Source organism: Dunckerocampus dactyliophorus, chromosome 15 (genome assembly GCF_027744805.1).
Source record: "Dunckerocampus dactyliophorus isolate RoL2022-P2 chromosome 15, RoL_Ddac_1.1, whole genome shotgun sequence".
Lineage (NCBI taxonomy): Eukaryota > Metazoa > Chordata > Actinopteri > Syngnathiformes > Syngnathidae > Dunckerocampus > Dunckerocampus dactyliophorus.
Genome location: NC_072833.1, coordinates 5481046 through 5497878, shown reverse-complemented (window position 1 = coordinate 5497878; position 16833 = coordinate 5481046).

Here is a 16833-nt window from a genome sequence, read left to right as displayed (position 1 = left end):
GGATCTTTAAAGATTTCTTAGGGCAACGTATTAACAGAGAGTAGCAATAATCCAACCTGGAGGTCCCAAAAGCGTGAACAAGTTTTTCTGCATGTGGCATTGGCAGGAATTTTTTGATTTTCTTTGTTTCATAAATGGAAAAAATGATGTTTTTGACACTTGTCGTATGTGGGCACTAAAGGAAAAGTCCTGATCGAAGATGACGCCAAGGGTTTCTGACTATTGTGGGGGGCGAGTGCAAGACAATCTAAGGCAGTAATATCATTTCCAGTCTTGTCTCTCAAGGGCTGGGAACCAAGGATTATGATTTCAGTCTTATCTGAGTTTAATAGTAAAAAGTTTGAGGTCATCCAGCTCTTTATGTTGTTAAGACACCCCTGGAGTTTGGACAGCTGATTAGTTTGGTTAATCAGTTTAGTTTTGGTTCAGTATTACTGACATGAAGTGGCCCCACCGACTAACCGGAACTGCCTCCCTCATCACCAAAATCCGACCAGAACTCTGATCACGGGACAAAGTCATTGTTGATACACTACACCAGGGGTGTCAAACTCGTGCCATGGAGGGCCGAGACACTGCAGGTTTTCTCTCCAGCCAGTCACTAAAGCAGGTGATTTTAATGATCAACACCTTCAGTTTGAGGGAAGGAGCTCATCAATTAAATCACCTGCTGAAGAAACTGGTTGGAGAGAAAACCTGCAGTGTCTCGGCCCTCCAGGGCACGAGTTTGACACATGTGCACTACACTGCTGATGGGGATACCATGCAACTACAGTATGTGTCAAAAAATCTGAGCTATTCCTTTAATTAGTGTAGCTTTTGTCTCCAGCTTGCAAACACATTCTCCATTATGATCAATATTTTGGATTTAGGTTTGACCAAAGAAACATTCTACTAGTTTCTTAAAATGAATTCTAAATAAGCTGACATGTTTAAAGTTGCTTTTTCTAATTAAGACATCAATTTCAATGGTTGATTACAAAATGCACCAAATTGTTACATTTTCCTCCTCCAAAAAGTGCAGCATCTGTATTTGATAATAACTTTTGCAACATGTAACAATAGTTAAAATTTATTACAAAATTGTATTACGAAATACAGCAATTATTACAAAATGAGGCATTTTTACATCAATCAATCCATCCATCCATTTTCTATGGCGCTTATCCTCACTAGGGTCGCGGGGGTATGCTGGAGCCTATCCCGCTGACTCCGAGCGAGAGGTGGGGTACACCCTGGACTGGTCGCCAGTAGACAAACAACCGTTCACTCTCACATTCATACCTATGGACAATTTAGACTTTCCAATTAATCTAACATGCATGTTTTGGGAATGTGGGAGGAAACCGGAGTACCCGAAGAAAACCGACGCACGCACGAGGAGAACATGCAAACTCCACACAGAAATGCCCAACGGAGATTCAAACCCCAGGTCTGCGGCCCGCGTTATTACATAATGAAATGAAAATGTATTACATTATTACATAATGCCCTATTGCTACATAATGTGGTGCTCCATGCCTTTATAAAGGTTAAAGACTAATATATGCTCCAGATCCTACACCACCAAGATAGCTTGTGTAGTCTTCACCTCAGCCACAATTACCACGTGCACTCCAAATGAAAGCAAGCCAAGTGCTTGCACTTAGGGGATTTCTATCTTGCTTCACCCGCGTTATAGATGTCTGACAGTCTGCAGTCTGCCTGTCTGCCTTTGATTAGACCTGCTGGGTAATCCACAAAAGGCTTTCTCCACATCAGGGAGCTGGAAGAGGGGATAGGTAAGGACAGCTGAGATAAGCACATACAAAGAAAAAATAAAGCACTGCTCTTGCAATTCACTTGCAGGTATTGAAATCACAGGAGGGTGGACTTTAGATTTGCCTAATGTGGAATCATATCAACAGGACATCAGAGGGTCCACAGTCGGAATGAGAGTGATTTGTCCACAGCGTACGCCTGCTTGGGGAAAAATGGCCTCGGCTCTTGACTCTATCCAGTGCTCAGTGTGCCTGTAAAGTTACCAATGCTGGGTTTTACGCTGCTTGTTTAGGGCGATTACTATAATGAAACGCATTAGCCATGGTACCATACTGTCTAAAAACACTGTTTTTGTTGCTGAAGCAGTGGCAAGCCTGCTTTCTCTGTTTATAGAAGCAGGGTGTTGAAGTACATCTCCGCCATGAACAGTGGTAACTAAGGATTCACTGACTCATATTTGTTCACTTCCGATATACAGGGGTGCCTTGGTTACCGTCAATGTGCTTCAGAAGGTCCAACTCAAACCAAAACAGACTCTAACCAAAGCAAATATTCCCATAGACAATAATGTATATCCAATTAATCTGTTCCAGACACCCAAAAATGTTAACACAAAGTACATTTTATCGACAATACTTAGAGTTTTATATGCAGAAAATGATGCAAAAAATAATTACAAATGGCTTAACATCACTGATGACTAGTTTTGTTGGAAAAAACCCACAAAATCATCAATTATCAGAATAACACAAAATAAAGACATTATTCTGCTGCAACCACAATTAGCAAAAATGGAAAAAATATATCAAGCTAAATATCCACATTCTAGAACCAATAAATGTACCTTGCTGTTCAATGGCGACAGCGGCGTCATGAGAGTGCACAGGCAGGGTTGATAGACCGCTACGCGGGAACCAGAGTAGTATGCATCCCAGCCGATGACAGAGCCATGCTCGTCACATTTACATGCCTCTGAAATGACGACCGTCTTCTCTTTAAGACGTAAAATTCAGAGGTCTTGCACCCTTGTCTCGGGACCATCCATCGCCTTTCTCTTTTGCGCAGTCCATGTGTTTGTTACGTCGTGCGTCTCTACAACTCATATACAAACAACCTAAAATGGTGCCCACGGCCCACAATGCATTGTGCGACCACGTGCAAGTAGTGCAAGATTTCATCTTGGCTGTGTGATCCAAGATGGCGACGTAAACCAACCAGACGGTATTTTTGGTTGTTAACCAAAATACGCGCTGACCGGGGTGGACGTTAACCAAGGTATCAGTGTATTTTAGTCATCACGCATTTAATTGGTTCCAAACCTCACCATGATAAGTGAATTTCCACGAAGAAGGATTCCTTATTTGTAAATAGAATATTTTCATAGAGCATAGAAAACCTATTCTAAATATACTTGTATATATTTTTAATCATTGTTAGAGCCTCTAGATATGAAATAACACCCCTATAGTCACTTTTACAATTACCCAATAAAGTTGACATAATAGAAAATAAGATTGTTTGAAAAACATGGCCACTATCATGCTCATTTGTATCATGACTATAAAACTTTGATGATATAAATGTATGCTAGCATGTAATCAAAGTACAACCCATTGGGGGCACCACATGTCATTTACAGTCTTGCATTGGGTGTCCGTAGTTTAGGTTACAGTAGATACTGTATTAACTAGGCATTCATTCCTATAGAATATTGTTTTTTATGTACATAATTGCATTTATTCTTCTCACTTCCTTTTACCATGAATCCACACCAGCCTGAGCCAAGTTCATGATAAGGGTTATGATGGCAGTGATTGCGCTGTGTGAATGTGATGTAGTATAGCGGATGAAGCTGCAATTTCAAGCATGTGGAATTGGTCTTTGCCAGCAGCAGGACGGCCGAACAAATGGAGCTGTGAAGTGTGAAAATGTACAGTACAAATGGTGTGTGAGTTGAGCGCGGCGCACGGTGAGAACGCACTGTGAAATCTTGTTCGTCACCCGGTGCTCCCTCTCCTTTGCTTCACTCAACCGCATCTATTTTGTGTCCTTCCTCCTCCATCCATACTTCTTCCCCTCTCCACTGTCCCGCTCTGTTCCCTGCTTTCCCTTTTTCCTGCGCCGTGCTTAAAGGCCGGCACGAAGCAGGCAGCGGGACGCCGCCGATGGAGCTGAAATCCGCCCAGCTTCCTCCTCCCTCCCTCCCTCCCCCGTCATCCACCGCTTGCACAGCGAGCTGAAATGTTAATTCGGCAACGCCATTCCATATGCAGCATTCATGGGACCCCCTACCGAGAACAGAGGAGACGTTTCCACACAAGTTCAGAGAGTATCCTGCGTTGTTGGATGTTGCATGCTCTCTTTCTGGAGCAGTGCGAAGGTAGTGCACGTCCCTCCATATGGCCTCATTTGTACTGATTTATATTACATCAAGCCTACTGGTAACCCTTGTTTACTTTATACAGCCTTTTGTAAATGTTTTCTCTATGATCAAAAAGTCAAGGGTGTGTAGGCACAAGGGTTTGATCTGACGATCTCCGCTACCAATGCATTCCCCCAAGGCTAGTTTGAGGCAAAATCCCCAGACCCAGTTATGTTCCCAAATGCTCTGGCAAGCAACCAGGATGGGAGGACGTCTTTTGACAGAGCTACAGTGTAGAATTTTTACACTGGTAACACGCATGGCATGGAGAAGGCGAATGAGGACAGCACTATGCAAGGTTTCTTTCATCAAGCTACCTTAAACCAGGGGTGTCCAAACTGTTTCCAGCGATGTACTGAAGGATTGAAGGATGCAAGCGTCACTTTGATGTTTTGGAAAGCAACACGTGTAGATATGCTAAGAGGTTACATACTGTATTTCAAGTGTTGTGTAATACAGGTGAAAAAGCCTAATATTAGTATTATTAGTATCAACCTTACCCCCCCCACCCCCACTTTTTTTTTTACATTTTCAAAATATCTGAACTTTCCTCTTGTAAATTTTGTTCATGTAAAGTCATGCTTTATTCCCATAATATAACTTTTTAACCTACCTAATTTTCCAAAAGTTATAACATAATATTATGAGCTTGAAAAATTAACATACTTTTTCTTTAATATTTCAACTCTATGCTACTAAAATGACAATATTTTTCCTCATAATATGTAATTGCAACTTTTCTCGTTAGAATACGACTTTTTTTCTCCTCATTTTGACTTTGTTGATTGCAGCTGTTTTTAATTTCCGCTGCTGTTTCACATATTTTAACTTTCTTCTTGTGTATTTTCTTATCGTAATTATGACTTTATTCCCATAATGTTTGGATTTTATTCTCATAACAGTCTAATTTTTTCTGCAACCTAATTTGTTTTGTAGTTAGTTTTTTGTATTACAACATAACAAAAAAATTAAATCAAACCCCTCTTCAACGTTTCAACTTCATGCTACTAAAAGTAGGTTATTTTTTCATTCTCATAAAATTTTGACTTTTTCTCCTTATATTACAACTTTTTTTCTCTTAATATTTTGACTTTATTCTTGTAAAATGACTGCAGATTTTTACTTTTTTTTTTTTTTTTTTTAAAGCTTTCTTGTTAAGTTATATTTTACAACAACAAATAAACACCGGGCCGCACTTTGGACACCCCTGCCTTAAACTATTTACATGACTTTAAATGACATTTGTGGCGCCCCCTGTGGGTTGTGCTCAAAATGCTTTGGAACATCTGTTAGCGTCCATGTAATACAGATATCCTCAATGTTTTATTATCATTATAAATTGACAAATGGTCAATGACTTATAGACAATTACTTTCAAAGTCTAGCCCGTGCCTCTGCAAATATGTTTTGGTTGATGGCGGCCATGTTTTCCCACCAATCTTGCTCAAATTTGTCCGCTAAAGGTGTGTGCCAAATGTTGTAGTAATTCAGCTAAACACCCTAAAGTTACAGTGAAGAGTGTGTTGAGCTGGGTGAGAAATGCCATGTCAATCCGACTTGTGGGGTTTAATAACAGCGCCACCATGTGGTGTATTTGTTAGAAAAATATACTCGCAGGCATCACAGAAGAGCTGCATGTTTTGACAAATTTTCACCCTTTTGTGTGCAGCGGTTCAGGAGTAGAGGAGTTATTTCATGCAAACACATGCATAATTTTATTCGCCTGGCTGTTTTTAGCTAATCAAACTTGCAATTATGTCTTTTGTTATCATAATATTTGTGCATTAGAGTAGTGCTCTAACCACAAAAGTGCACCTGCAAGAGGCTTTTACTGCATAAGAGAGCATTTAAAAAAAAAATGTTACTTGAAAAAAGTGCGCTTTCAACAAATTGGATCAAATCTGGATTTATAATTTCAGTATATTAAATTACAACACTCACATTTAATTCACTAAGTACACGCTAAGTGTTCTTCCTTCAATACAATCGTCTTCATAAATAATTCATAAGGAGGCCGAGCAAAAAAGTGCCTGAGTATAACAAAAGGGAGCAACGTGGACTCGGAGTATATTAAAAAATGTCAAACCGCCTCTGGGAGCTATTCATGTTTATTTATATAAATATATTATAAAAATAAATAACAAAGTCTGCCTTCAAGAAGCTCTAAAATGTTGGTGAAGCTGCATGAATCTGTAGTGTGAGTCACGTTGATGCTGTCTAAACATTGCCACTAATTGTCACTCTAGTTCAGGGGTGTTCAAACCTTTTCAATCCAGGGCCGGATGCAGACAGATCATACGACGCGGGGCTAATTTGATATTGTTCACCTTTTCAAAAAATGATTTAACCCGCAAAAATCAATCCAAAATAGATCAAGATAACAACAGTTCAATACAACGGTGCCCTAGTTAGCATCATGAATCCGTTCCAGAAGGTCTGACTCAAACCAAAACAGACTCTATCCAAGGCAAGTTTTCCCCATAGAAATAATGTAAATCCAATTAATCCCACACATTTTAACACTAAACACATTTTATAGACAGTATTTATAGTTTTACATGCAGAAAATGATGCAAAACAATTACAAATGAAAAATGATTGACAACTGAACATTTAACATCACTTTTACCTTTATTTAACTCTCTTTGCAAACAACAACCAGAGAGGGGAGGGTTGGAGTGGAGTTTTGCAGAGAGGGCGGCGGAGGAGAGGCGATGTTTGGAGGGCAATACCTTTTTTTTAACTGCACTCATGTGGCACAAACATATATGCTGAGAGATTTGTTAACTGTCCTAATTTTCCGGTGTATAAGACTACACTATAAGCCACGTTATAAAAAAAAAAAACATATTGTGGTGCGCACGAGTCCGTGAGGACCAGGCAGTGAGAAAACTCACAATGAGCTGATCAACCTGTCGGAAATCGCAGGAGGTCATTACTCAATAACAGTCTGACTCACGGTGTCTTCTTAGACAGAAGGCTAAAATCATCACACAGCAACTTAACACTCAAAAGGTAGCTAATAAATGTATAAGACAAGTACCAATATGAGTTTAAAATAAAAAACAACAATTTGAACTTCTTTCCATAATGCATTATTCCCAGCAGAGCAGGTCATTGGCCAATTGTCTCCGTTTTGTGGTCTTTAACCCCTTTGGAATGTTTCTGTCACTTGCATGCTTTTTTGGACTCAAAGCGGCTTACTTAAGTTTGACGCACTCATTAAAAAAATGCACAGACAGGAGTCAACGGCGAGGCTCTGTTGTTTGGCCACTGGATTCCGGATGCCTTGCACACATGTGCCTTACAGGCTGGCGTGGTAAAGTCTGAACAAAGTATCGCAAGATTTCGTCTTGGCCGCGTGATCAGAGATGGCTGCCTAAACAAGCCAAGCGCAAATAACATGCGCCATATTGCACACTAGCCAGGCAGGCAAATGCAAATCAAGGCAAAATTTTAGCAAACTTTATTTTGATGTTAACCAAAATACGTGTTAACCAGGATGGACGTTAACCGAGGTACCATTGTATACTTCCGTTGCTAGTGAACAATGACAAGTGAAGAGAAAGGAGGAGTCATTTTTATGGGCGTATCAATTATTTGCGGATTTTTGCCATTTGCTGGTAGGCGTGGAACGTACCACCGGAAGCGAGGATCTGCTGTATTTTTGAGAATGTTTTTCCAATTTTTGCAGGAGTTCCCATACCTCGATGGGGGTCTTGCTGGAGGATGTACCCCTGACCAATTCATGGCATGGCACTGCAGAATACGCACATAACTAGCTTTCTTTTCCGTGTTGTACACTTTTAATCATTTATGGCAGTGCGTCATAACCACAAAATGTCGTAACACGAGGACTGCCTGCGATAAAAATACCTGGGTACCTTTTGACGGAGCATGCGTACCACCAATGAATGAATGATTTGGATTATTTTCTCCATTCCCCAATTTTGTTACATTCCCGAGCATCGGTTCTGAAACATGTCTTTCCACTGAAATAGACGAAAATGCTTCAAAAGTAGCTTCACCAGGCCAGCTCTCGTGCAAAGGGCTTGCCAGGCTTGCTGAATGCCAACCCGTGAGAACAGTTTTAATAAGCACAATCCCCCATCTGAAGTCTTGTGGTGTAATAAAAAGGGATAGAATGCCTACATTTCTAATCTCCCTTCCATTTGACTGTGGATTTGTTGCCGTCTCATGCTGTGCTCCCAGCGCCGTGTATTAAATTTCTGGAGCAGCATCAGAAATGAGCGACAGAAAAAGTTCATCTGGCTTGAGATTTTTCCGCGTACTTCATTTATTATCCTGTGTACTTTGATGCAAAGCGCCTTAGCGACTCAATATGCCATGTGCCTGTAAAACAGGGGTGTCGAAACTTTTTCCACTGAGGGCTACGTAATGAAAAATCAAAAGGATGCGGGGGGCCACGTTGATATTTTTATATATATATTTTTACATTTTGTAATAAGGTTGTTATTAGGTATTACTCGTATGAACATTTTGCCTTTCGTCTGTACATTGTGCCTTTTTGCTCAATTTTTCCAATTTGAGCTGTTTTTTCGTTTGATTTTTTTTCCTACAGTGTGCCGCGGGCCAATAAAAAATGAGCCTGGGGTGGTGATTTGGGGCGGGGGCACTTAGATATTTTTTTATCAAAGTGGGAAAATATTTTTTTATGTTGTTAACAAAATATCGTCTTTTTCTCTGTACATTGTGCCTTTTTAGTATTTTTTCCCCCAATTTTCGCAGATTTTTTATGGTTTGATTGTATTTCAGCAATCTGCTGCCGGCCAATAAAATAATTTGCCATTTGTGGGGGGGCTTAGTTTTAGTTATTTTCATCAACATTTCATCTTTTTCTGTACGTTTGCTCCAATTTTTTTCCCATTTTTTCATGTTTTTTTGTTTTAATTTCCATCCATCTCTCCATTTCCTACGCTGCTTATCCTGACTAGGGTCGCGGGGGTATGCGGGAGCCTATCCAAGCTGACTTGGGGCGAGCGGCGGGGTACACCGTGGGCTGGTCGCCGGCCAATCGCAGGGCACATACAGACAAACAATCATTCACGCTCACATTCATGGACAATTTAAGTCCATCAGTTAACCTAACATGCATGTTTTTGGAATGCGGCAGGAAACCGAAGTACCCGGAGAAAAAAAGGTCATGTGATTGCTGGTGGCGTCCATGGAGAATCACTTCCATACACTTGTAGCTGGTGGACTAATCCGGTGTCCAACTGGTTGTTCTGATAAAACATCTACTCATTTGAACTGGCAAACGTAAGTAATTGTAGCGTTGCGTTACGTCCACAAGTCGATTTCTCCATGCCAGGCATCCATTCAAGGTTATGGGCACTTTAAAGCGTCGTAAATCTCATCATCGCTAAAGCAACATGTCTGTTTTGGAGCAATTTGCAGCTTCTCATCGCAGCCTTTCATGCATAATGTAATGATTTTAGTGTGCCTGATCAGAACCTTGTGTGCGTGTGTGTGTGTGTGTGTGCGTGTGCGTGTGTGATCGTCTGCTAACGGCTCGTTACGCCACGCGTTCCAGTAGCTCGTCAGCGAGCAGCCAGTCAGCCATTAAGTGTAATGCGTTATCAAATATTTATTTGGTCCAGTGCCACCGCCGTGCAACATTAGATCCTACATGTTCCTCATTAGAGGACATCAGCTCCATTATGAAGGCATCGTGCGAGACACTTGTACGAGTGCTCGTCGGCGAAGGGCGTCAGGAAGCACCTGCTGCCTCAGTGACAGCGGACATACTGTACTGTAGTGGTCTCTTCGAACGTGTGCTGCACTCCCTCTAGGTCCTTCCAGCATCTGTCTGCAAGAAGTTACCAGCCTAATGGGAATTAAGTTGGAGCAGAACTCCACAAGTTCCTGCTCTCTGTTGGAATCTGCCTAATATAACAGGAGGTGCGCTAATTAGAGAACTTTGAAGGCTTTCAGCATGAGCAGGTGTTGCTATTAGAAGTCCAACGTCTGGCTAAAACTCAATCAGAGCGAAAACGCAAGGTTATAGTCTAGCTAGCGTGTTTACTATCCTCTATGCCACATGCAAGGGATATTAACACCAGTACGGCTCATTTTTGTGTTCGCATTAATTTAGTTTTCGGATGGAACAATTAATTGGAATTCCTGGGGTTGAACTTGAATATACAGTATGAGACGTTCCAGCAGTTGACATGGAAATGCTTGCACAACTGCAGGCAAGTCCAACAGGGAATACGTGGCTACTTTAGCGGTATTTCAGTGGTAGTCACATTCATCCATTTTCTATACCGTTGTCCTAAACAAGTTAAATAAAAAAACTGTGATTGGAAAAATAAAAATGAAGTGTGTTAATGAGGACAATTTTACTGTTAAAGTTACCTGATGGTTGCCTGTTATTTAGCTGTAGAGTGCTCCCTCGTTTATCACGGGGAATAGGTTCCCATAATAGCCCGCAATAAGTGAAACCCACGAAGTAGCCAACTTATTTATTTATTTTTTTTTTTATTACAATGATTATATATGTTTTAAGGCTGTAAAACCCCTCACCATACAATTTATACATTTTCTCAGACAGGCAATAACATTTTCTCACATTTCTCTCTCGTTAAACACTCTCCAAAAAGTTCAAACCTTAGTTTGAATTGTAATGATCAACTGTAATGATTAATGCCAGAAATGATTAACTCACGTATATTTCACTCCTGTGCCCGTGCCCTTTTCTTCCTGGCGTCGTTCCGCTGTACTGTAGCGTTTTTGTAACCTTGTTAAAACATGATGACACAGGAGACATAGCAGGACGGCACGAAGGCGTTCCTTTGTCAATTCTTCTTAAAAGGCCAGGCTTGGCCTCGAACAACGTTCATACGCCGTAATAGAAAAAAAAAAAAAATCCCTCAAAAAATCAGCGAAAGGTGGACCGCGATAGATGAAGGGGACACGGTATTCCGAGCACTGTGGGACAATACAGCGGCCTATCATTTGGTGCACAGCTGTTATTGATGTATGCTGACTGCATGTTTTGGGTGAAACACATGTTGACAAATAACGTAATTATAATCATTTAGCTGGGCTTGAACACTGGGGGAAGTCGCCGCGCATCAGATGCAACGTGTGAAGTCTTTTCATGCGAGCACACTTGAATATGAGAGTTTGTTAGCGATATTTACGCCGTCAACGAGGCTCAGGAGGAGTGCTTGGAAAGTGGCTTTCCTGCTCAACAATTAATTACACACCACAGCGATGGGGTTTGATGCTACAGGCCTCCACGCGGGATAGCAGCAGCAGGGTCCAGCCTTGAATGGGACACAGTAAGACTAAACGGATAAATATGTCAAATGGAGCCACATGGCCTTTGTTGTGTGCCTTTACAGGATGACTGGAAGGTGAAAGCCATCATGAGATTAGTTGACACACACACACACACACACACACACACACACACACACACACACACACACACCTCCATGTGTCAGAGCCAGAGGTGGGATATCTATATCCACACAGTGCATTCGCTCACACAGCGCTTAGCGATAGTCACATTATACAGGGCCGAAAATCCTGTTCCAGCTTTATCAATATCCGGCCCTGCAGCCAAAACAGCCGCCTCCGCCAAGAGAAGGAAATATGACTGCAGGGCACAGCAAATAGGAAAGGTTGGCTGCGAGGAAGCTGCAGGTTGCTCGTCAGAGCTACACAATGTTGTTTGTTCATTGTTGGTGTCTCCAGCCAGCTGGCCACATCCGCTCTGTGCTGGGAGTCTGTCTGAGCACCATTTGTCATCGCCGCATGGCGACTACCCTAAAAGTTGCAACACTATGAGTTCCGCCGCTGTGATTTGCACCCAGCGAATTGGCCAGAGAGCTCACCCGCTGAGGGACTTTGTTGCCTTTGTCACCTTGATAGAAGCTGCTGAGAGGCTGCGGGGAGGATGCTATTTATGTCTCCCCAGGCCGAGATTTGACTGCATTTAGGAACTTTCCGTACCTCGAGGGCAGGATTGGTGTTTGGCAGCCGTATCTGCTTATTGTTTCCCCAACAGGAAAGACATCCACCTTGGTATTGCTGCCAAATAATGAAGGATGGCTTTGGATTTAGCCAACTTTATCCATGAGAAACACAAATAGAAAGAACCGTAAAATAAACCTTCACCAAAACATTTGGTCACTTGTCAAACCATGGGAAACCAGGGAAAAAGAACAGTCCATCGCTGTTAATTAGTTCCAGAACACGACAAGAGAATTTCCGCAAAGTAGGATTCAATATTAACAAATGGAATATTTTCATAGTTAGAGCGTAGAAAACCTGTTTATGACCCTCTTAATGCGCTTTTTACAATTATCAGAGCTGTGTAGCTATGAAATAACACCCTTGATTCACCTTTACATTTGTATTAGCTTAGACATAAATAAGACAGACTCACATGTTAGCATTGACAGTGTACTTCCTGTTGGCTATTGTCACAATATCAACGTAACGCTACCAACGTAACATTACTGACACCTAGAGACCATTGTAGAATACTACTCTACCAGGAGAGACTCACAAAGCACTTCAATCGCTTTATTAACAAGCAGAGAACACATGCAGTGAAAATTCACACAGGAGCTGCTGTCAGCCACTCTCTACAGCTAGCACTCAGCTAACAGTCAACTCTAGCAAGCTGCCGTCACGCACGCCACTTCCCAGTCACAGATGCTGTATTACACTTCATATTATGTCTTTGAATGAAGCCAGAGAGTGAGGGAACGATGTTCGAACCGTGATGTAGCGATTCGGCATTTACAGCCCCGCAAATTTGCTGACTTTTGGAAGTAACAAACACGTCTGCAGCCGAACGTGACAAAGGACCGTTAAGAAGGAAACATCACAAGATCTCACATGAATAATTGCATTGTCACCTTGAAAACTATACTGGACTCATTTTTGTGTGTTCCATTATGTTCCTTTACTTACATTTTTATGTTAAATGAAAAATATTAGCTTTCCGTTGTGACCTTTTCTGCTGACATTAGCATTTTTTGTGCAACCACTTCTTCTTCTGGCAGATGAATCTAGCCCTTGCCCTCTGACCCTGATTGATGTTTAAGATTGACTCGTATTGGCCCCACTAACTAAATAATATCTAATCTTTAACCCGTATAAGTCCTGTGAGGTTATACAGTAGGTCCACCAAACAGTGTACTTCTCTCCCCAGCAGTGCTATCCAGTACCTCTTCTGCTCTCTTGTTTTAGGTATTTTGTATTCTAAACAGTCTCGTTAACATGTTGACATTTTTACAAGACCATATTGTTCCATGGTGAAGTTGTTGTCCAGGGAGGCAATGAAAGGCTTTAGTGAGGTGTGGGTGTGTATGCGCTGCCCGGTCAGGCCTGCAGGGTCCTCTCCTCTGCACCGCAGGATCAATACCCGGCATCAGCTCGGGAGCAGGACCGCCAGAGGAGAGTTCAGCTCGATAACCCAAAGATTTTCCACCCGGCGTTCTGAAGTGTGTAGTGTCCCCACAGCAGCTTTCAGCCACATCTGAGCCCATGCGTTAAATACACAGATACAACGTGTACTCTCTTCTTCTGTCATCATCGCTCACGAGTACTCCGGTTTTGTTCCAACCTTTCCATATCCCGAGTTGTGCGTGTCGGAAGCATGAAATATTGATCCAGTGCATGTTCAACCCAAGCTATTTCCACCACGCGTGAGTGCTCGAGTCAGCCCATAAGCAGTCCATTGTGAAGTCCACAGTCAAAGGACGTAATTACGCTTTCAATACCACTATCGCTCCTTAGCGCTGCATAGCTCGCCATTTGAGAGCATGTTTCTTTAGCTGCTATAGTGTCTGGCACTTTCTCTGAACCTGACGACAAAAAAAAAAAAAAAAAAACTCACAAGGCAGTCAAAATTTGAGGTTGCACTCAAAACGTGCTTATTTTTTTGCAATGTTCAATCACAGCCCCATCATAAAAAACATGTGAAAAGATTAATGTACAATGTAAAGTCATTTGAGTAATAACAGTGATGATTGGACGCCACATGATTGTTTTGATATCAATGCATAATTAAGTTAAAGGAAAAGTTCACCTTTTTGGGGAATTTTGCCCATCAACCACAATCCTTATGTGAGACATGAACGCACGTCTTTTTCTTTTCTGTGCCTTCGAAAGATATAAAAACATCTAAATTGAGTTTGGCAGGAGCCAATCACGAGCTATCAGTGCACTCGCAACGAGCTTGTCAACCAATTGGAGATCGCAGGTCATTATACATGACAGTATAACAATATAACAGTCTGGCTCACGGTGTCGTCTTACTAAGAACACTGAACTCATCACACAGCAACGTAACACACAAAATGTATCCCCAACAAATATACAAACATGTACCAATACGAGTTAAAAATGGAAAAAAGTCTTTTAAAATTTTCCCATCATGCATTGCGTCTGAGCAACACATTCATTGGGGAGCTGCAAAGACGTCAGCCTCCCACTGAACTCCTCTGGCTCTCTCTCTGGTGGACAGTGGCAGTATTGCAGCGCCATCCATCCATTTTCTGTGCTGCTTGTCCTCCAATTAAATGCTTTGCTCAAACGAAATGCATTATGGGAAAACTTAAAATGTTTTTTTTTTTATTTTTAAACGACTATTGGTGCATGTTTGTATATTTATTAGGTATACCTTTTGACTGTTAAGTTGCTGTGTGATGAGTTTAGTGCTGTCCTTAAGATGACACCGTGAGTCAGACTGTTATATTGAGTAATGACCTCCTGCAAGCTTGTCGTGAGTTTTTTTCATAGCTAATGATTGGCTCCTGTCAAGTAAAGAGTCCTGACGGACTCGTGCGCGCCACAATATGCCATTTTTTATGACATAGACACGTGCAGCTTACACAGCGGTGCGGCTTATGTACTGTATGTACAAATCTGTTTTTCCTCTAAATTTAGTGAGTGCGGCTTCCACACCAGAATTCACGGTAAGAAGTAGAAGTCTTGGAGCCACACACACTGTCGGACACAGGCGTGGACAAACACAGCTCATCAGCATTAAAGCTACACACACACACCTGAAACCAGCGTTCCTCGTAGGGCTTACTACAAGCACTTTTAAACTGTCTAAACTCCACCATCAGGGCTAGATTTTTGAACAAATACACTGTTGTGGGACACGTGAGACTTATTTCGATTTTTAAAAAATAGTATAATATGGGGCCGTTAAGGATGGTGTCATTTACCACCATCGTTAATGTGTTTTTTGAAACACAGCACCAGGAAAGCTCTCTCCAGTGTTTTTTCCGACGTTATGCAATCGAAAACGCAATTTCACACTCTGGGTTTCACTGACAGAAAATATGCAAATGCGAGGCAACTATCTTTTGAATTCAGCTGCTTTAAAACACAGGGTAACAATCTCTCGCCCCTCTAATTTTCACGACCCATGAAAGGGGTTTTTAAATAAAGATAAAAACTCTTTTCTGCTGTTATGCGTCCATAAAAATAAGAGAATTGTCAGCAGAAGCACCGGCATCTCCGTTAAAACAAAACACAATGTTGTCGTTTTGCTTGAAAATGAGTGGACATGCAGCCTGTGATAAGCATCAGTGATGGCTGTGCACGAAAATGAGCTTTGATATGTCCCTTCTTAACACACACACACACACATGCACACACCCACGGACCCAAGGACATTAAGCACAGTTTAGAGAAAGCAGAGGCCCAGGCAGAGAGCTGCTTCATTACTGCTGGCATTTAGCCGCCGTAGCTCTGCACCTTATCCAAGACAAATGCCACAGTGCGCCACGCCATGCCTTCCTATTATATGATGACATCTGTGGAAAGGTTAATACAGTTCTTAAGCAGAGTCCACGCTTGGATGCTCTCCACTCCAGTGTTTCCCCACTCTCATGGCTCTATTTGCAGGCCGGGCTGTGTGTTCTGGTAGCTTTATTAATCGTGGAAATGCTCTGTGATGATGAGATCGTGCCTGAAGTTGATATGGTCAAAAGTCCAAAACGTTCAACTCCCCAGGGAAATATCTGGCTGTTTGAATCTAAAAGCACCGCTGCAACATTAGCTAGTTGCTGACTCTGATTTTGCCTCCAAACATAGTGCACCGTAAGTTATTTATTTTTTCAACCTGTTTTTTTTCCCCCTCTCTCCTGAAACAAAAACAAAAGGTGCCTGCCGAGGCAGAAAATGACACCGCGAGAGAACCTTCGCAACAAAGACTGTATTCACCCAGACCGCTAAACAACAGCTTTAAAGCCTGGTTTTTATTTTTCCAGTGGTGGTTGTCCACATACTATCTTCCTCATGAGTAATATTCAAATATACCGTATGACCATAATGACATTGTGCTTTTTTGACTGTTTATTTTTCAAATGTTTCAGGCAGTTTTAAAGCCAATTGTGTGGAAATTGGCTATTTCATTATTATTTTTAAAATCCCTTCTTTATAAATGCAATATTTTCGTAGTGATGGCATAGAAAACCTGCTTCTGACTTTCTAAATACAGTTGTCACCATTATTAGAGCCCGGTAGACCTCACATAACACCCCTATAGTCACCTTTCCACTCATGTTATTCTTTGTTTACGCCACATTGCGCAACAGTAATGCACAGGCTTCAGGATCCCCGCAGGGGCATAAGAGACGGCCGCCACTCAT